Raw genomic sequence first — 17,162 nt, 5'->3', positions numbered from 1 at the left:
AGAGCCAGCACTGACGAACATACACAGCTGTCTGAGACTACGGAGCCACCCACAGGCGGGTGTCAAGGTAGGAGTGGCCTTCAAAACTCATTTGGCTAAAAATCGCAATATACCCTCAATACCGATAAACGCGCCGACCATAGGAGACTAGTATATACATGTACATACATACGTATATATACATACATTGGAGCTGGGGATTTGGTACAATACATGTACACATTCGTTACCGGGGTCTAAGCGATGTCAGGCAGGGCAGCCGATCGAGGCTACGGCCTACCCCACCGCCAAATCAAAGTCCTTCTAAAGAAGGCATCGTGCTTACCCCATATAAAAATGGGAAAAAAACCACGTTAAAACGAAGAAGAAGAAATATAAACATATATGCGTGTGTGTGTTTATGTGTGTGTGTGTTTGTGTGTGTGTGTGGGTGGGTTGGTGGTAATTTGAACCTTAACCCCATCTTTCCAATGCACCACTGTGCATATTCCTTTTAGAAGTTACGTCATTAGCGTAAAGGTCAACAGGGACTTACCAAGAAAAGAATGAGCGTTTTTCATTTGTGTGTTTGTGAATGAAGCTCTCGGATGAATATTCGACAGATTTGCTTTTATTTGTGGTTTTACTTTGTGTTGGACTGGCGATGGAATTTGACGGCTGACGAGAACATTTTATTATTCTCTAGTTCCATGTTCATCTATTCTCGGCCATGATGTCACGCTATTGGTGCCGAAGCCCATATATATATATATATATATATATATATATATATATATATATATATATATATATATATATATATATTGAATCCAGTAACTGGAGAGCATAATCCTATAAGTGTTAAACAAACTTATGCCAAAAAGTATAACAGGCGCGTAATCCTACGAAAGTGTTACACAAAAGCATAGTATATAACACGCGCACACATACGTAGAAAGTTTACACACGCGCGCACACGTACGTAGAAAGTTACACACGCATACACATACACACATCATCTTCTGTTTTGATGTCACTTGAAAATTTTGTGAATTTTGTATATGCATAGATACATACATACGAGTACATACATACAAAAAAACACATTATATGTAAGTATGTGTTTGTGTGCGTGTGAATGTAAATGTAAATGCATATGTACGTGTGTATGCATCGTTACATTTATCCTTCTTGCGATATTGTTGCGAAAGGTTAACGGCCTACCATCGATCACCCAGCGTGGCAGCGCAGAAGGCCCACCCTTTGGCCGAAACGTTTTCGTCTGTTCGTGTGCCACGTGTCCTTTCCTAAGTGCAAAACGTTTTGCGCCAATGGTAGGAACCCGTATCATCTTCCCTTCGTAATGACGAGCTAGACACAGGTTTGACGCCAGTCGAGAAGGGAATTGTGTTAGCGCTTGTGTTGCGGAATTGTTTTGGGAGCAACGTAGTTATAAGATCTCTTGGTTTATTATATAGTCAAGTCTGGCTCGCCCGCCCTATACCGTATAAGTATCTGCATTTTCGGGTAAACGTAATTCCGCACGTATCTAGTACGTACCGCTGCGAAGAAAGGTACGTTACCTTAGATAAAACGTATATGCCCCGACTATAAGAAGCTCAGCGCTCTAGAATCAGTTAGATTACAGTTCGTGATAACGGAGATGACGGACATAGAAGGATTGAGAGTGATGACAGTTATTCCCCCCAAATGGAGATTTACTACTCAGACAGTTATCGTGGGTTTAGTGATGTTTGTCATCGGGTGTTTGTGCGGTTGTCTTTTGCCACTTTCAATTGCGCATTCAGATTGTCATCATCAGAGTTCACCACCAAAAGCAAACGTGACTCCATTCCCGCCTTGGGAAAAGTGGCCCTGTCCTGCAGGTGGAAATGGTGTTGGCGATACGACTGACGGAAGTGCCGGCTACACAATCGATCCAATGACTCTCGGATGTACTGCGATGAAGAAGACGCATAATTTCTCCGAATTCAACAAAGGTCCGGACGAGTTGGCGTCGGGAGAGTTCGTTAGGACCGACTGCGTTGAAGATCTCAGTCATCGCCCCGACCCTGACCACCTGTGCCTTCCGGATTACGAATGTAGCAGGATGAAGAGACGCGAGTTTAGTAAGTTAAAACATCACGTCTCGTATACCTGTGAGGTCGATGTGATGGAAGACGCCCGGTGCAAATGGCAACACAAGGATCATTACCGAGAACCCCCGCTACCTGTCTGCATCTTTTCCAAACGGTGATGTTTGGGAACCCCAGCCCGAATGTCAGTGGTGAAATGGCCTAACTCCAAAAGGTAAGAAGTTTCAGAGTAACACGACAAGACTACTGCAGTGTGAAAGATTCTGTAATAATTCTTTGAAATATCAAGTATCCCATTGCACTGGTCTGCACAATTTGTATTCGCTGTTGCCAGTTCTTGACATATATCGCTCCATTCTCAAGGCTTGAATGTTTGTTTCAAAATAATAATGACTTCAGATTAGTTTTCATCAAGATCAAAATTCTCTGTAGAAAATTCTGGCAAAATAACGTTAAAGAAAGCTAGTAAGAGTTAAATGACACTACAAAAATCATACTTCAGTGAACGGTGTATTACAAAAGTACCAGTCATCGATATTGATAGTACATGGCTTTTTCATTGGACCCCCAGAACAGGCTGTGTGAATTTGGGAAGGGTGAGAGGCCATTCCCTGTGACTGCTTGCTGTCTACCTACAGTAACCACGAAAACGCGTCAGGACACGTCACCCCGCCGTCTTCAGAGGCACACCCCACTCGCTGCCTCCTGTCTCAAACCTTTCGTTTCGTGGTAACTGTTGGGGGGAAACAAGGATTTATATTTTAATATTTCGTTGCCGCTGGTTGTGCAAAATATAGCTTGTAGAATATGTTAGGACCTTGAAGAAACAGTTTAACTTATTAAGTATTTACGCCACTGTGATGTAAATCGTTACAATGACTATAGCATATGTTATGCTCTCTATGGAATGCGTGTTATTGGTGTAGTCGAGAGTGCAGTTCGTCTGCTGTTTTGACAAGGAATAATGCTCACATTTCATTGTCTGCAATATGTATAAAGGGTTGAATTTATTGTTTTTTTTTAGAAGATATTTATTGTTTTTTAGAAGAGATTAAGAAAGGAGTGAAAGATTTACCTCTTCTTGCCAGATGAAGATTGTATTAGCTAGTCCACTATTTTTTATACCTCTCAGACAGTCTTAGGAAGTTCTTCGAGCCTAGTATTATTTTGTTGTGATTCAGTTCCTCTGGACTGATTGTGATATTGTTGTGATCTATTTCTATATATATTCCAGCTGTTGTGATTCCAAGAAGTGTTTGTGGAGTTAGTATTCATGGACCAAATGTTCTTTTATAAGTGTCGTATCTCATATTGAGTTTAAAATTTTATAATGAGCAAGTGCCTGTGGAGCTTCATCGACGAGATTAATTTTGTAATGAGTAAGTTATTGTGCAGCTTCATCGACAATATCGAATCCAGAAATGTAAGTGTGATAAATTAAATACATAAATACCAGTGCTTTTTTCTGATCCTTAAAGCTTTATCGTTATTGATGGATGTATGCATGCATACGCATTGCTGTTATGTGACGTACCCATTCAACATATGAAGTCCTGAAAAGCAAGATTCATGGGTACGTGATAATAATGAACTACTGAGATTAGGGAAAGGGCATACGCGTACTTGAAAAATAATAAACTGGAGAAAATGACATTTCTTTCTACCATTGTCGGAGAAAGAAAGAGATTAGCTGGCGCCAAATATCGACGGGGAGAGAGAGAGAGTTAAGATAACGACAACGTAGAGGCCACATTAGTGTGAATACGAACGTTCCCACTCTCCGGTCTCCCCTCCTCTCCCCACCCCCGCCCTCCAGTTTGCTACGCAGGAGCCCCAGTCCACCTGATTGCTGCTTCTTCTTCTTCTTCTTCTTCTTCTTCTTCTTCTTCTTCTTATTACCATAATTATTATTATTATTATTATTATTATTATTATTATTATCTAACTAAGCATGATATTTCTGTTAATTCATCGAATGGTTCAGTGTTCCTTCCTGTATCAGTCGTAGATTCCTTGTGCTATCTGCGCCTTCATTCATGCATCGAGATAACGTTCTCCAATTTAATTCCTGCACCTCGAACAGAGTTTGCCTAGTCATTTTTGCTATTCGAAATTGGTTTCAAAATATGCCAAATCCCTGTTTTGAAAATGTTAGATTATTTCAAGATACAGTATAACTGTAGCTGCCAAAATGTGAAGGTTAACTGTTGCCTGGTTTTCAGCCGAGCCATTTTATAAAGTTGTAGGAAGACCCATTTTATTCTGAGGGTTTTGAATATCCTTGACTCTGTCCTCAGGCGTGACATTTCTTGTGGATGTGTAAAAACAGCTGCGGTAGCATGGCAGTTGTAAACAGCAGCAAAGGGACTGCCATCAGTAGCAGCATCGTCAGTAGCACTAGGCCTAGTAAGCCCCAGTAGCCCTAGCAGGGCTCCTCTTTAGTCACTAACCAGCAACAAGTTATAGTACCAGTGGGTGTGATAGACCTAGTTAACCCCAGTGGTCACTCAGTAGCATCATGTTACAGTGCTAGTAGAGCTCAGGGGCTAGTTAAAAACAGTACCAGGGAGTGTGATAGACCTATAAGCCCCAAAAGTACTAGCAGGGCTCTTAAATCACTCGGCGGTAACATGTTTTAGTACTATTCAAAAACAGTACCAGTGAGTGTGATAGACCTAGTAGGTCTCAGTAGTACTAGCAGGGCTCCTCTTAAATCCCTCAGTACTAACATGTTTTAGTACTAGTCAAAAATAGTACCAGTGAGTGTGATGCAGCACTTTGGCTGCCGCTTGGGGCGACGAGATCCATCTGAGGAGAAGGCGAGGCCTTCTTCCTATACCTATAACCTTGGACGATTTGGGGAGTTAGTTAGTTGGAGGAGGAGGGGGGGGGGAGGGATGGGACTGTTGGGGGCGGTAGAGGATTGGAGGGCCAAAGTCAGACCTTAATAGCGGCGACGGCAGGGCTGACTAGCTGACAGTGACTGCCTTTGTGGGTTCTTCCTGACCCTCCTAAACTGAGGAGTAGGGGATGGAGGAGGAGGAGGAGGAGATGGGGGAGTGGGAGGGGTGGAGGAGGAGTCCTTGCCCTTGCCCTAGTAACCAATTTCCTTCGGCTCATTGTCACTTTCACTTTTTCTTTTTGTGCGTGCAGTTACTGCTACTGCTAATTTGTGTTGCTGGCATTTGTCGTCTTGTTGATGTTGTTATTGTTATTGCTGATGCCTTTGTTATGTATTTAGATTAGAGAGAGAGAGAGAGAGAGAGAGAGAGAGAGGTTTGCGCCCTGGTTGTTTGTCGAAAGTTTTTGTCTACGTTAGTGGCGAAAGTTACGTTACGGAGCGTAATTTCGAGACTGTTATGCGTAGTTATGTTTGGGGAACGTGAGAGCACATTTTGAGAGAGAAAGTGGCACATCTGGATGGATGGATGAAAGGTTAGCAGGGTTCTTTACAAACAGAGAGAGAGAGAGAGAGAGAGAGCTGAGCACACAATGTAAAGTATTTGTCATTTTTAAGACGTCTACCTTTCGTTACCTGTGGAATGGAATGGAATGGAATATTTTGAAATTTAGGCTTGATGAATTTGGTTTGAGATGAATAGTTACGCCAATGAACTTATAAATTACATGAATAAAATAAAAGAATGATTATAAAACTATTGTAAAAATTGACATTTGGCAAAAGTTATACTCCCATAAAAAAAAAAACTTTGCATTTAGGATATGCATATAACCTTTACAGTGTAAAAAAAAAAAGTAAAAAAAAATACAAAGAATATCCATAAACATGCTTATTTACACAACTGCAAAGTGAGCTTATTTTCTCCGTAAAATGAAAGTTATATTTTCAGATATGCTTACTTTTTGTTCGTGATTTTGCGGGTGCTCGCGCTTTTGTGCGTGTTTGAGTGCGATTGCGTGCATGCTTGTGTGTTTGTGCGTGTGTGTGTGTGTGTGTGTGTGTGTTGTAAATAATGAACTGGTGGCGCGCATACGCGCACGGAAACTAACAAATATCATTATGTGGGTCATCTCTCTCTCTCTCTCTCTCTCCACCTATCAGGAAAATCCTTGTGCGTCTTTGCTCTTTTCTGTCGCATTCATTTATCCTCGTGTTCCATTTCCATGCCTTTCGCGTCATTCATTACCCTCATTGCTGTCTACCTGTCCGTCGAAAAGGACGGCAATAAGGCAGTAACAGACGGGGAAGACAGAGAATCACGAACAGACGTGTGTTTGCGTGTGTGTGTGTGTGTGTGTGTGTGCGTCTTAACACAAAGCAATTTTCATCTTACTCGACTGTCGTCATCCCCATTTGGCAGCTTCCCAAGTGGGGAGGCCTCTCTCTCTCTCTCTCTCTCTCTCTCTCTCTCTCTCTCTCTCTCTCTCTCTCTGTATTTTGCCCAAGTTTGGTAGAGTTCGAGCCGCGTGCTCGGTCTGATTCTGATCTCTGGAGAGAGAGAGAGAGAGAGAGAGAGAGAGAGAGAGAGAGAGAGAGAGAGAGAGAGAGAGAGATCTAGGCAGAGATATTGGCTACGGTCTCCTTCTCCTGTCACGCTATTTATAAGTTGGTCTGGCTTTTTTTTTATTTGTTTGTTTTTCAAAAGGAATTTGATTTGGGATCACTTTGATTCACGAGAAAAAAAAAACTCAAGTCTTATGGTGTACACAATGATCTCATGGCCGGAGGAAACGGTGTGTGTGTGTGTGTGTGTGTGTGTGTGTATGGCTTTGTTTCATAACGTTCCTTTGTGTCGAATGTTTATTTTTTTTTTTTTTACACAACACTGCGTTGGCACACTTTTATCATTTTCCCTTTTTTTTCGATAATGGCCTCATTTCAGGGCTAATTCAGGGTGCTTCCCTTATACGCGTGTCGTGAATCACAAACGCTTCTTATACCGTGATATGATTTGTGGCCAAAGATCTGACTCATTATCTTTGTTTCTTCTACACTTCATTCTTTATCTTTTACACTTTCACCGTGCTTACACAAGAACGTTTTTCAAGTTTTTAAATTTTTTTATATATTTCTGCGGAAGAGTTGATTTACAAGAATATTCCCCCTCGTACACCTGCCGGCAGCTTCCAAGAATAGCCAAACTCAAGATATTTCGCAGAGGGAAAAGACAGTAATTCCTTCCAATTGTTTTTACCCTTTTAGCGCTGGAATATCCTAATATACTTTTTTTATAACGTTAAATGGTATCCATGATTGGGACAATTAGCGTGGTAATTGTAGTTAAAATACAGGTGATTAAACGCTTCCATCAGACTAATTCGGGATTTAAGAAAACGTTGGGAACGAATTTTTCAAATCATGACAGTGCCGCTCCCGCCGGACTCCTAAGATCTGTTGTAAGTATCGGCAGTGGTCTTGTTTGCTCGTTCGTCAGTGACATATGAATTTGGAAAGCCACCCATCCAAGCAATGAACAGACTCGACATTGTAGAAAGGAGAGATATCTTGTACCGAACGTTAATGCAGCCGTTGGTTTATATTGGATATGGATGAAAATGTATATATATATATATATATATATATATATATATATATATATATATATATATATATATATAATTTTATATATATATCCTCTTGTGTATGATAACCTTGAATTAGCTGCATTAATGCTAATTTAAGTACTGGAAATCATGATTATTCATATTTTCTCTCTCTCTCTCTCTCTCTCTCTCTCTCTCTCTCTCTCTGGTATATAATATATATATATATATATATATATATATATATATATATATATATATATATATATATATATATATATATATATACATGCATGTATATATATACATAATACGTATATAAGTAGGTACATATTTAAAAGCCTACATTATCGTTAAAAGGAGATGGCGTCAGGGTGTAAAAAAATGCAACAAAACAATACCAGACACAGTAACATATATGCACAGTATTACATGTGCACGTGTGCTACGGAGGCATGTGATGTGTACTACGACGCGAGTGTAATGGTCTTTCTTCCTAGTTTAACTGCCACTCTCTTGACATGGTTTGTTCACTATCACTTTTCACACTTTCTTCTCTCGTTCACTGTCACTGTTCTTACCTGAGAGGAAACCACCCGAGTTACTTACTGAACGGGTTTTGTGCTGGTGATTTACGGTTTTGCGAATAATTACTTTCTCTCTCTCTTTCTCTCTCTCTATATATATATATATATCATATATATATATATATATATATATATATATATATATATATATATATATATATATATATATTTATATTCCGAGAGGAAATGTGAAACAGCAGTTTTGAACGATTGTTATAAAAATTAAGAGCTCTCTCTCTCTCTCTCTCTCTCTCTCTCTCTCTCTCTCTCTCTCTATAGATATTCCGAGAGGAAATGTGAAATGGCAGTTTTGAACAATAGTTATAAAAATTAAGAGCCTGATTCATTCTCTCTCTCTCTCTCTCTCTCTCTCTCTCTCTCTCTCTCTCTCTCTCTCTAAATATTCCGAGAGGAAATGTGAAATGGCAGTTTTGAACAATTGTTATAAAAATTAAGAGCCTAATACTGATTCTCTCTCTCTCTCTCTCTCTCTCTCTCTCTCTCTCTCTCTCTCTCTCTCTACATATTCCGAGAGGAAATGTGAAATGGCAGTTTTGAACAATTGTTATAAAATTTAAGAGCCTAATACTCTCTCTCTCTCTCTCTCTCTCTCTCTCTCTCTCTCTCTCTCTCTCTCTCTCTCTCTCTCTCTCTCTCTCTCGTGTATGTATATTATATATATTACTATATATACATGTATATATATTATGTATATGTGTATATAATAGATTATATATATATATATATATGTATGTGTGTGTACATATATATGTTCTGTAGTATAGACTCTACATAATACCTTGTAAGTTTCTAAGTACAGCCTTACTCAGACATTCATATCTTATAGCTATACATCACCATAAATACGTTACGTGTATATTGCATGTGACCAGTTATTAAAGCAGTTATGCCTTCGTTGTATTTCATATATTATAACCTCTGTATATCTTTTGCTGAGTCACCCTGGGGTCTGGAGAGGAGGCGCGGTTTTCCCTGTGGTTTTGAGCGCTCTTAGAACTAGCCACAAACGATATTTTTTTCTCTCTCCCCCTTTTATTTTCGTTCTGCGTGTGATACGAAAGAAAAATTTAACAACGTCTGGGAGCGTGAATGTGGAGCTGTAAAAACAAGTAAAAAATGCGCCGAAGTTTCTTCGGAGCATTCGAGTTTTCTGTACAGCCGCTACAGCGCATAATCAAGGCCGCCGAAAATACTGTAGATCTCTTTCGGTGGTCCCGTTATAATGCTGTATGAGTCGCGGCCCATGAAACTTTAACCACTGCCCGGTGGTGGCCTATCCTTTTTCGTTGCCAGAAGCACGATTATGGCGAACTTTAACCTTAAATCAAATAAAAACTAATGAGGATAGAGGGCTGCAATTTGGTATGTTTTATGATTGGAGGGTGGATGATCAACATACCAATTTGCAGCCCTCTAGCCTCAGTAGCTTTTAAGGTCTGAGGACGGACAGAAAAAAAGTGCGGACAGAAAAAGTGCGGACGGACAGACAAAGCCGGTACAATGGTTTTCTTTTACAGAAAACTGAAGAACGAAAGCTCCTTTTAACTTGAATATGGAGCTATGAAAAGAAAGCAATAATCTCGTTCCGAAAATCAGTACTAGGCTTGTAACAGACCTTAGGAGTCTGCTGTGAGCGTCGCTGTTTTGAGAGGTGCGGTGTCAGAATGACGTGTGCCTGTTTCGCTTTCGACTCTCTCTCTCTCTCTCTCTCTCTCTCTCTCTCTCTCTCTCTCTCTCTCTCTCTCTCTCTCTCTCGTAGGTAACCTCAGAAAGCTTGATATTACTCATTGCATTATGTAATACCCGCGTAGCACAGACTAGAACCTTAAAGATGACTAATATATAAAATATGCGTTGTTATTTTAGATTAGTTAGTCTTCCTGGGCCTTTGTAAACTCATAGGGCAGGCGCTGATCTCCTGTTTTTTAGGCCGACAGCTAATAGGGGGGACAAGACAGGAAGCAAACGCATAAAAAAAAGCAGTTAGAAAAAAATATGAATTATGTTATATACGAAAGAAGAAACAAGAATCTGATTACGACAAAGGCATTCAGGAGTAAGTAAGTATACCTTAGTTTTACCAGACCACTGAGCTGATTAAAAAAAGACTGTTAGTGGTTATGATAAACTAAGTAAAATTATTATCATGAACAAAATACATCAAATTAAAAAAAAATGGACAACGTACGAAGAGGGATTTAGACGCAATTTTTTTCATAAATCCTAAATAAGTAATTATTCATTTGCTATTATTTCCCGTATCCATACTTTCACTTTATACTTATCCAACACGGATTACTTTTGTTTGTTCGTGTGTTTGAGAGAGAGAGAGAGAGGCTATAAAATTTTTAGAATAATTATATTAAATAGCGATTTCACATTTTCTTTCGGATTATCTAAAAAGGGTCTCCCCGACCACCTTCTTCTTCCTCCTGGTGACGGATTTTTATTTTCTGTTTTTTTTTATTTTCTATTTTTTTTTTTTTTTTTTGCAAGTCCATAAGGTCCTTTTGCCCATTCGCATGATAAGGAGATGACGCCCTTACGACTTGTTATCCGGGTGATTGCTTTGGAGTGTGACCTCATCTCACGTGTGTGTCTGTGTGTGTGTGTGTTGCAACTTTTGCGGGAGGGGAGGGGGAGGGGATGGGATGGGAGAAAGAGAGACGGGGTTCGTGTGTGTGGGTGAGTGGGTGAAGGATGACAAGACCGCCTTGGGGAAGGGGGTGGACGGATACAGGGATTAGGAAGAGGGGGGAGGGAGAGAGGTGGGAGGAGGGTGTGTGAGTCTCTCTCTCTCTCTCTCTCTCTCTCTCTCTCTCATTTGATTCAGTGAAACCAGAGAGCAGCCATAGCAGGATATGAATGACTGAAGTGAATTGCTCTCTCTCTCTCTCTCTCTCTCTCTCTCTGACTCATGATGGACTCACGCCACTGTCTCGTGAGTATCGCCCTACTTTGCAGTACGTAGTAGAGAGAGAGAGAGAGACAATTTTTTTTTCGCTAGATAACGTTCCTCCGTCACGAGAAGCATGAAACGAGTCTACTCCATCGAGAAATTATCATTAAGTCAGAATTTCAATCGATGAGCAATTTGGCGTTTTATGTATACTCTCTCTCTCTCTCTCTCTCTCTCTCTCTCTCTCTCTTGTCTTCTATGATGAAGCAGAAACACAAAATCAGTTATAATTATTTCTTGTAATTCTTACCCTTTTAGCTTGCAATTCACGAACAGTGATACAATATATAACGAAGATTGTTGTTGAACAAAGAAGATATGTATTGAACTTTTTCTTTAATTTAAGAGATTGTTGTCTGAGTCAGTACATGCATTGCAGGATATGACACTTTAATGAATAATAAATGCGTTTTTGCTGACGTCATTATGAATATGAAGCAATTTTCCGTGCGTCATTATGAATATGAAGCGATTTTCCGTGGGTCATTATGAATATGAAACGATTTTCCATGCGTCATTATGAATATGAAGCGATTTTCCGTGCGTCATTATGAATATGAAGCGATTTTGCGGACGTCATTATGAATATGAAGCGATTTTGCGGACGTCATTATGAATATTAAGCGATTTTGCGTATGTCATTATGAATATGAAGCGATTTACGTATGTCATTATGAATATGAAACGATTTTCCGTGCGACATTATGAATATGAAGTGATTTGGCGTATCATTATGAATATGAAGCGAGTTATCATACATGACGTATCAGGTGTTATCTTTAAATTCAGTTCTACAAGCGTTGGTCTCCTACCTACTCACTCTTCTTTTTTGTAAATTTATGATTATGTCGTCGCAGTAAAATGCATCCATCGGAGGACATGACACTTGAATGAATAACGAATGCGTTATCATCTCTAAATTCAGTGCTACAAGCGCCAGATTCCTACTCCTTCCTCTCGAAGTAGAAGACTCTTCTTCGCAGGAGACGAACTAGAGAATAGGGAGCGTGTCTTCGAGGCAAAATCAGGACCCATAATCCGGTCAGCTGACCTCTCCTCACGAATGTCAGCGGTTAGACTCGTTAGGGCGGGCATGTCCGCCCAGGGGTCATTGGTATTAGGGGCGTTATCATAATGGTTCGTTGGCACTTATCTGTCAATGCCGACCCCATCACTGTCAGTCGGCTATTTTTAGCGTCAGTTTTTTTTTTTTTTTTTATTCACGCCAGACAGTTTTGTATCGATTTGGATTGAACGTTTAGCAATATCTCTCTCTCTCTCTCTCTCTCTCTCTCTCTCTCTCTCTATCTTCTCTCTCGATTGATTGCATCTCTCTCTCTCTCTCTCTCTCTCTCTCTCTCTCAGAATTTAGAGACAACGGCAATGCTATCTTCGAACATAGCAGCGACTGATTGCATCTGATCTCTCTCTCTCTCTCTCTCTCTCTCTCTCTCTCTCTCTCTCTCTCTCTCTCTCTAAAAATTTAGAGACAACGACAATGCTGTCTTCGAACATAGTAGCGACTGATTGCATCTGATCTCTCTCTCTCTCTCTCTCTCTCTCTCTCTCTCTCTCTCTCTAAGAATTTAGAAAATTAAGTATACCTTAGTTTTACCAGACCACTGAGCTGATTAACAGCTCTCCTTAGGACAACGACAATGCTGTCTTCGAACATAGCAGCGACTGATTGCATCTTCTCTCTCTCTCTCTCTCTCAGATGCCCTATTTTCACTCGGCTGGTTCAGTGGCTTTATTGGTGTCTCAAACAAGCTGAAGCGAAATGGTGGTACTGTCAAGACTCAGTCTCGTAAGCTTTGCACCTTTGAACATGTGTGTGAGATTGTTTGTGTGTGTGTGTAATATATATAAAAGACGAACTTATTATCAACTAAAAAATTCCCCTTCGGTAACATATATGAAAATATATTTCCGAGGTAGAGCGAATTGGATATTAAAGGACGTTTGTAGCTTAATGCTTGTATATGAATCACGGTGATGTGATAAAAAGTCATAATATGGCTGCGTGCGACAAACGCAACTACATGGTCAGCATGGCAGAGGTGGGTTGATATCGACTCTAAATACAAATACCTGAGTTTGACGGGTATTTGTAGGTGGGAGCCGGTATCAACTTATACCTCACTTATTGGCCGTGTGGGTAAAGGCGTCACTGTAGTCCTGAGTTCTTGTCTTTCGTTGGTTCGAGCCCACGGGACGACGAACTTATCAACTAAAAAAATTCCCCTTTGGTAACATATATGAAAATATATTATTTCCGAGGTAGAGCGAATTGGATATTAAAGGACGTTTGTAGCTTAATGCTTGTATATGAATCACGGTGATGTGATAAAAAGTCATATGTATGTATATATATATATATATATATATATATATATATATATATATATATATATATATATATATATATATGTGTGTGTGTGTGTGTGTGTGTGTGTGTGTGTGTGTGTATCAGGAACTGGACTTTAACATTTCTGAAACCCTTTCATAATAAAAATGGTGTGAATGACACCGAAGTTAACGTAGAATTTTGACAGAACCAGTCAAATAAAATTATCGATGCGGGTCGCTGGCCCAAATGATCACTCTCACTTTCACAATTTAATCAGAAACACAATTCATTGAATTCTTTCTCAACATTATTGCCACATTTCCCACGCGGGTGAGAATGCAACGTATTATTTTTGTTCCCCCGTATGGGGGTACCACCTACATTTTTTTTAAAGTGGCGCACTGCAGTCTTGTTAGATGTTGTTAGCTGCGTATCTTTGGTTTCCAACTTTCCCTGATTGTGCCCTCTTCAATATTAGTTCTGTCGTTAACTAGGAAGCTTAAGAGGTGTTTTTGTGAGCTCCTCCAGCTCTTTGCAATATTAGAGTTATTGATTGATGTCTGTCGTGCTAGGAAGATTAAGAGGGTGTGATTTTAGCGAATGCATTCGCTGTATTCCAGACATGCGTGCCAGGCGTTGCCAGAATTGTATGCATACTCTGGTTACGCTTATATATGTATGTGTGTCTATGTATGTATATATACTAAAAGTAAACTCTGCAATGCCGGCCAGATTCATTAGTGATATTTGTGGCTGTTATTACCTTACTCCTACCAGCCTGTTGGAACACTCTCTCTCTCTCTCTCTCTCTCTCTCTCTGTTCGTCTGTCTTTTAGCCCCGTATTTTTTGTGCGTTTCATTTTTGTCGTTAAGGATATATTTCAATTTAAGGCCCACAGTCTTCAACATGGGACTGAGAGGCGGCCTAATTATTTTTGTTCCTTAATTTGTTTTGAATTGTGCAACAATGTTTTCGTAATACTGAACGACGGAATTTTCATTTAGATTGTCTTGAAATAATAATAATAATAATAATTATTATTATTATTATTATTATTATTATTATTATTATTATTATTATTGCTGCTCGAAACAGACAGATGTGGTTTGTTGCAAGATTGAGCTGGGCCCTTAACCGTACGTTCTTACCGCCTCTGTAACAAGTGGACTTGGCACCTGCATTGATTTATTGTTATTTATTTTTGTTATTTCATTCATAAGTAAGCGATTAACCATACACGTATTTTTTTTTATTTCATTTATTAACGACCATTATCCACGCACGTATTGTTTTTTTTTTATCATTTATAAGTAAGCGATTATCCAACCCGTGCTCTTTTTTTATTCCATTTATAAGAGATTATCCACGCGCGCACTTTTTATTTTATTTTTATTGTTATTTCATTTATAAGTGACTGATTATCCAACACGTACTCCTTTTTTTATTTTATTTATAAGTAGGCGATTATCCAAGCAAGTATTTATTTTATTTATAAGTAACCGATTATCCATGCAAGTATTTTTTATTTGATTTATAAGTAACCGATTGTCTACGCAAGTACTTTTTTTTATTTCAATTGTAAGTAAGCGATTATCCACGCAAGTACTTTTTTTATTTCATTTATATAAGTAAGCGATTATCCACGCAAGTATTTTTGTATTTCAATTGTAAGTAAGCGATTATCCACGCAAGTACTTTTTTTATTTCAGTTGCAAGCAAGCGATTATCCACGCAAGTATTTTTGTATTTATAAGCAAGCGATTATCCACGCACGTACTTTTTTATTTCAATTGCAAGTAAGCGATTATCCACGCAAGTACTTTTTTTATTTCAGTTGCAAGCAAGCGATTATCCACGCAAGTATTTTTGTATTTATAAGCAAGCGATTATCCACGCACGTACTTTTTTATTTCAATTGCAAGTAAGCGATTATCCACGCAAGTACTTTTTTTATTTCAGTTGCAAGCAAGCGATTATCCACGCAAGTATTTTTGTATTTATAAGCAAGCGATTATCCACGCACGTACTATTTTTTTTTACACGTCACAGGGTGAAAGTCGTGCAGACGTACACAGCACGTCCTACGCAGACGTGCTCGAGGTAACCGAGTTAAGAGGAGCAGCAGCTTTCCTGAATATATCCGAAGCGTTGCCATGGCAACCACTCAACGCTGCCGTGGGACCTCCTCTGTCCTCTCTCTCTCTCTCTCTCTCTCTCTCTCTCTCTCTCTCTCTCTCTCTCTCTCTCATGCGGGTCACAATGAGGCGAAAGGATAAAGAAGGGAAAACTTGGTTTGGGTCCTCGAGCGAGGAGTTGGGGACGGGGGTTGGGAATTCTGGGACGATGCTCTCATATATATTTTTTTTTATTTGTCTGAGATAATTGATTAACTTTTGTTTCCACCACCCTGAGCACATTCTCTCTCTCTCTCTCTCTCTCTCTCTCTCTCTCTCTCTCTCTCTCTCTCTCTCAGAACAGAGCGATCTGGGTTCGTTTCCTGGGAAATTGTTGCGCCTGTTTTAACCGAGGCAGTAAATTTGTAGGTGGCGGTCAGTGGACTACAGTTGATCGCAGGTAGGAGGCTGTCATCCTTATGCATAACGGGAGGGCCTCGACGAGGCAATATATTACCTCATTCCACCAGGGTGAAAACAATCATCAGATATATTGTTCTCATATTTTGCGAATGGCTTAAATATAATGGAATCCATATTTTCGCAGAGGACTTCATGTCTGCCTTTTTTAGTTTTCTGTAGAAGAAAACTATTGTGCCGACTTTGTCTGTCCGTCCTCACTGTTTCTGCCAGCCCTCAGATCTTAAAAACTGCTGAGGCCAGAGGGCTACAAATTGGTATGTTGATCATCCACCCTCCAATCATCAAACATAGCAAACTGCAGCCCTCTAGCCTAAGTAGTTTTTATTTTATTTAAGGTTAAAGTTAACCATAACCGTGCGTCTGGCAATGATATAGGCCAGGCCACCACCGGACCGAGGTTAAAGTTTCATGGGCGGCGGCTTATACAGCATTATACCGAGACCACCGAGAGATAGACCTATTTTCGATGGCCTTGATTATACGTTGTTCAGAAAACTCGACTGCGCCGAAGAAACTTGTTTTATTTTTTTTTTTTTTTTTTTTCCTTGGTCACTTATCGTGCGGGAATATATACCCGTTTTTAAGGCATAAGTTTATTAGATTACAATTTATTAAGAGTGGTTATTTGCTCAGCTGGAAGCTGTCAATAACTTTTTTTTTTACAATGTTGAATTCCCTTTTGGTTGCAAGGGGAAATTTGATAGCCATTGAGCATTATTGCAGATCCTGTCTTGACAGATAGGCGACTTTGACTGACAGGTGAGTACATAAAATTCCTGTTGATATTTATGATAGTTCTTCATTTACTTGGAGTTTGCATGGACAGGTGTCGATAGATATTACTGAACAGTATTTATTGCATTTTATATTTAAATTTATTAGCTTTTATTTATCAAGGAACCTTCTTTTATTTGTTAATGGCCACATGAGCAGTATGAATTAGGCAACAGCATTGCTGCTTATAATGAATTAGGCAACAGCATCGCTGCTTATAATGAATTAGGCAACAACATTGCTGCTTATAATGAATTAGGCAACTACATTGCTGCTTATAATGAATTAGGCAA

The 17,162-nt window shown here is 39.4% G+C and overlaps 1 protein-coding gene and 1 long non-coding RNA gene across 9 annotated transcripts in view; both read left to right on the top strand.

The window, feature by feature from the left end:
* LOC136846503 (micronuclear linker histone polyprotein-like) overlaps positions 1 to 17,162 on the top strand; it is a 625,416-nt gene that overhangs the window by 537,761 nt on the left and 70,493 nt on the right. The window lies entirely within an intron of this gene.
* Positions 1,353 to 3,530, top strand: LOC136846450 (uncharacterized). The gene is made up of 2 exons (XR_010855403.1): positions 1,353 to 2,289; positions 2,647 to 3,530. It is a non-coding gene; the product is annotated as an uncharacterized lncRNA (long non-coding RNA).

This window comes from Macrobrachium rosenbergii, chromosome 2 (assembly GCF_040412425.1).
Source record: "Macrobrachium rosenbergii isolate ZJJX-2024 chromosome 2, ASM4041242v1, whole genome shotgun sequence".
Classification (NCBI taxonomy): domain Eukaryota; kingdom Metazoa; phylum Arthropoda; class Malacostraca; order Decapoda; family Palaemonidae; genus Macrobrachium; species Macrobrachium rosenbergii.
The sequence above is the reverse complement of the archived record's forward strand: the minus strand, read 5'-3'. Positions and strand labels throughout refer to the sequence as shown.